This window comes from Pundamilia nyererei, unplaced genomic scaffold (genome assembly GCF_000239375.1).
Source record: "Pundamilia nyererei isolate P.nyererei 1_Seehausen unplaced genomic scaffold, PunNye1.0 scaffold00514, whole genome shotgun sequence".
Taxonomy (NCBI): Eukaryota; Metazoa; Chordata; class Actinopteri; order Cichliformes; family Cichlidae; genus Pundamilia; species Pundamilia nyererei.
In genome coordinates, this window is record NW_005187915.1 from 14,006 (window position 1) to 19,664 (window position 5,659).

Genomic DNA, 5,659 nt, shown 5'->3' on the forward strand with positions numbered 1-5,659 from the left:
CCATGTTACTATTTTCTAAGAGCTGCATGAAAAATGTTTATTGTGTGTGTGTGTGTGTGTGTGTGTGTGTGTGTGTGTGTGTGTGTGTGTGTGTGCGTGCGTGCGTGCGTGTGCATAAGGGCAAAATACCTCGTGCCTAATATTCTACATGAAGGCTATCTAGTACAGATAGATATGCAGTGTATAGAGTTATATAGGTATACATGTCATACAAAATCCACCACAGGGGGTGATGAAGGGGCAACATGAACTCCTCTGTATACCAGAGTCAAATGTGATGTCATCTCTCTGACAACTAAAGCTTTGTGTATAAATACTCGTCTGTATATAATGTGTGTGTATTTTACTTCTTTTTCAGCTCTAATATGTCTCCCATGTCTTCTGTTTTAGGTGTTCCATACACAAACATTGATAACCAGAAAAAGGAGAAAGTCACTGCTTTTTGATGACAAACTTCAATGAAACTATTTTTTCTCTATGTAACCACTTGTCATGTCAAAGAAGAGTAAAAATGAAGATAAGACTTGCTTATTTGTTTATTTGTTGCTTTTTTAAGTTATACTTGAACATGTCATTTGAAGTGAATGTTTAATTAAATAAATAGTTATATGTGTATGTGCTTCTTGTAGTGTCTGCCCACAGTTTTTCAGAGTAATAAGTTCCACCCTGTCTTTACTTCAGAGCGTGCCCATTACTGACCTGCTGTCTAATAACCAGACAGTAGATGTAGAGAGAGACAGCAAAGCGAAACACCACTGTCCCCTCTGCACCAAAGCTCATGGAAAAAACGACTGAAAGTAGAAAACCATTCTGTATTCAGGCAAATCAAACTTTTTTTTATTCTTTTGGGAAAACATGAACTCCAGACAATCTGATGGAGTCACTAAAATCATATATTAAAACAAGAATAGGACAACATTCCTCTCAAAGAAACCTCAGTTCTGAAATATTTGCAGACTGTTGACCGAATAGGAAACGCTGCACATTAGTACGCACTGCCATATCTCCTCTTTTTTGATAAATGTTGCTGTTATCAAATTTAAAATTATTTTTCCCAAAAAATCCATTTTAAATACTGGAAGTTCTGTTGTGAATAATAAATGTTTTTACAAAACTGGCCCGCTCTGTTTGTATTTACCTTTTACATGGAGTCCAAACGTTTTCAGAGCATTTGTAAGAGGGGAGGCACATTTCTGGAAAAAGTCTTTGGACAGATACAATCAAGTTTAACTTGTATCCAAATGATGGGAAGATAAAAATATAGAGAAGGAAAGGAACACCTCGTGATCCAAAGCACATCATCATCTGTGAAACACCGTGGAACGTGAAGTGTGCCGGGCTACAATCACTGTGGAGAGTCAGCAAAGTGCTATAACACACTGCAAATGGGGGAAAATGTATACTATTACCGCGGAAGCAATAGCTGGTAGTCGGGCCACATGCGTGTCCTTGTGCAGTTGAACATAATCAACAAAGTTCGCTTGTAGTTGAAAACAAACAGGCAAATATTTATTTCCAGTGTGGAAATACAGCGATCCGTTTGAATGTTCCTGTACACGGTGAGAAAACTGTTTGACTCCACAGCTAGTTAAAGCCCCGTTACTCCACACTCGCGAACGCTCCCCCCGTGCACGGTTACCATGTATTAAAGGAACAGTACGTCAAAATTAAATAAGGAAAGAAAATACAATTTAATTGTAAATATTACGCTAAACAAAATTATAAAGAAAAACTGAAATTCCTTATTATCTTACACTTATCCAAACTAATTCAAATTATTAACAAATATACATTCTGTGCAATCTGAGTAAAGTAAGAGATGATTAGACCTTTATCTTACACAGTATACTGTAAATGCAAGCTACATGTTTTTAAAGGCGAAACACAGGAAATTGTTCACGAGCCCAGCGAGTCAACTGTCCTCTATTCAACAGAGTTATCAAAGAACAATGCAGAAAACCCAGGAACTGAAGGCAGGGCAATAAAAGCCTGCCAGAGCATGTCACGGGCATCTGATGATGTAAATGAGCTCTAGATTTTAGGGTCACTGACTGCAAAGGATTTTATTCATATATTTAAAAAACAAACTCCTATATTTACAAGTTTAGCCTCTAAAACGTGGGAGAACATCTAACTAATGACCAGCTGGTCAACTCTACTAAAAATACACGTCTGAAAGTATGAATAGAGTATATTTTGCAGAGGTTTTATACATATTTTTATTCACAGCTTTATACAGTGTAGAACAACTGATGACACTATGAAATTCATCCCAAATTTATTAAGAAAGTGAGCTCAAACTTACAGTCAGTCATAAAAAAGAAGAATCTAGATCGATCTATGCACGCACAAACGCACAGACTTCATAGTTTCTCACACGGTACAAAATACTAAATAATCAGGAAGTACTGTGTAGCACCCACAGTGTGGTTGATGCCACTTGCTGCACTAGAGAACCAGGAACGTATATTTCCAAACTGGGTTACGTTGTTAGAAAGGTCGCTCAATACTTTTAACAAAAGCAAAAACCCAGCAGCTGTGCACAGACTCACTAAGATTACAGTCTCAGCTGCACACATTCAGGATGTTGTTTCCTACACTGTGCTGAACACAACTGTTCTAATGAGAATGAGAACTTTGATGGCCCATAATACCCTAACCCTAATACATTCAAAGTATTACATCATCTGACCCTGACAGTCACTGCACATACCTGTAACTGTTACGTCAGTTTTTTAATTGTAAGCCTATTTTTGCATTTATCTCTACTAAACTGTGCACAATGTTTAGGCAGATGCTCAGATTCTAATCCATAACAATGCCATGAGCGAAGACATTGGTACCACCAGTGCAATGACTCCAAACATGCACTTGCACATGCAATCATCTTCAGTCTCAATACAAATGAGTTACAGTGGGATGCAAACGTTTGGGCAGCCTTGTTAATAGTCCTTATTTTCCTGTATAAATCGTTGGCTAATAAAAACTGTCAGTTAAATATATCATACAGGAGACACACACAGTGATATTTGAGAAGTGCAATGAAGTTCATTGGATTTACAGAAAATGTGCAATAATTATTGTAACAACCAACGATTTATACAGGAAAATAATGACTATTAACAAGGCTGCACAAACGTTTGCATCCCACTGTACGTCCTCTTTAAACTGTCAGCCTCCTACAGTATCACTCGTTTTCTACTGCACAGAAAAAGCAGTTTTATGATAGTGCAATAAAATCAGTGTTAGCAAAAATTATATTCACAACTAAAGTGCAGATTTTATCATTGTTAATGTTTTTTATGTAAAAAAAAAAATCAAGCAGCTGTTTCTAAGCTGTATCGGGCCCATTTTTGGTGCACGTTCACAAAGTTGAGTGCGCTGCCCGCCAGCTCAGCTGCTGGGATATTTACTCTGGTTATCGTCGTCTTTTTATGATCTGGAACATGCAAGTCTAATAAATCAAAAACAAGAAGGAAATGAAGGAGGGGGCAAATATCACAGCAAGAAGGTCTGAAATATTAGACAGTGCTGCTAGAAGTTAAATCAAAAGATAAACTGAAAGTAAGTAAGTAACTACTGCAAGGGCTCGACACACTCTGATTGGATCCTATTATAAAACAAAACTTTTAGCCCATCAGTCTCTGTGCAAACCATAGAGGCTGACATAAGAATAGTTTAAGACATAAATCCTTTAAGTTTGAGGCAAGAAGCCAAGAACCAGCTGTAAACCTTTGACATGTTAAATAGAATGAGTAATTACATATTTATTGTTACATATAAAGGCCACATGGATACTGTAATAAGATTAAGTTAAATTAATTGAAATGTGATGACATTATGGTCTGTTGACAGCACAGGATGCAAAACAAAACAAAAAACATTTCTTTACAAAAACGTAAAAAGTAAAAGGTTCTGTTATCACGTCCACATTTTGAGACATGAACATACTGGAGCTTACTTTGTGCTATTGAGCCTGACTCAATGATGCTAAAAGGAAACTCGAGTGAAACCAACAGATTCAAGCATAAACAGAGACGTGTATGAACAGTTATACACAGTTAAACAGGTTTAGCAAAAACAAACATTTTTAAAAGGTCTTTAAAGGAAATAAAAATGTTGATGTGATGGAGGGAATTTGTCATCAGGGAGAAGCGTAACAAACAGAAGTATCCCTCCACTGACCTGAGCTCACATCAGAATCTCATCAGCACCAGTCCTCTGACTCATGTTTCCTTCCTCATTCACTGACTCCATCTTTACCATTTACTATAGTAGGACTGTTGCTTCTTCTTCATGAAGACAAAGATCTGACGGCTGCTCTGTGTTGAAGCACAGCCGCAGAACAGTGATGCTTTTGTCATAAGCTCCCACAGTCCAGGTCACCTGAACGGAGAAACAGAGTGAGAGGAAGTTTAAAATGCTCCTAGGAAATGTACCAACATTAGACCAGTTTGCAGTAGATTTACATTTGTGTACATTTTGATAGATGGACATTTTTCACCACTATCCATTTGATGGCAAATAATCGAAATACAAATTTCATTCCAATTAATTTTAGGGGTCTAAAGTTACTTAGAAACAAACCGCTCCTCCAGTCAGCTTGGACAAAGGTTACGAACACTTTCGGCTGTCGTGTTGCTTTAGTCCCGTGATAGCTTGTTGTATTGTTTTTCTACAGCCAGAAGCTGAATGTTAACCATGAATATTAAGTAACACGTATTTCACTCCAGCTTCCTAAGTTTTGTCTTATTTTTACAACATTAAGAGCCAGTCCATTTTGATTGTGCAACTACAGAAGGCGGTTAATGTTTCACCTAAATAAAACAGGTAATGTTGAACAGTACATGCACCAAAGTTTCCTACCTTTTGTGTACATCTTGGATTCATTCCAGCACTAGCACCTTACACTCTCTCTTGGCTATTTTTACCAGTGAAACAAAGCTGGGGTCGGGGGGCAGGTGAGGGGCTCGATTAACAGTTCCTGCAGGAGAGGTTGTTGTCTGGAGCTCTGCCATAGCGCCTGACCTGGACCCAGAACAAAGATATCACAGACATCATTGTGGAGTGCAATATGAAAGATTGTCTTAAATGCGTCTCCAATCTTGCATAACTACTACAATGTCTCTAAAAAGTGTATCGTCTATTATGTGAATCTTTTATACAAACATATTTGGCTTAAAACTCAAAGGAATTTCCATCCATCCATCTTCTTCTTCTGGAAACAACCTAAGCAGAGAAGTCTCCAGCCACCTCCCACAGCTTATTCAGGGGGACGCCAAGTCGTTTCCATGGCAGCAGAGAGATATAGTCTTACCAGTTTGTCTTGGGTCAGCCACAGGGTTTCCTCCAGGTGGGACACCTTGGAACACCTGACCTGAGAGGAGCCAATGAGGCAACCTATAGATGCCCAAAACAATGACCCGGCTCATTTCCAATTGGAGAAGCAATAGCTCGACTCTGAGCACTTCTTGAATGACTGAACTTCTCACCATCTCTAAGGGAAAGGGCAGCCACCCTCTGGAGAAAGCTCATTTCTGTTGCTTGTATCTTTGATCTTGGTCACAACCCTCGCCCACCCAAGTTGATAAAAGGTCATTTCTTCCCTTTTTACAGTTTTCAATTAATTCAACTTAACTTTACTCATTTAATAAAAACT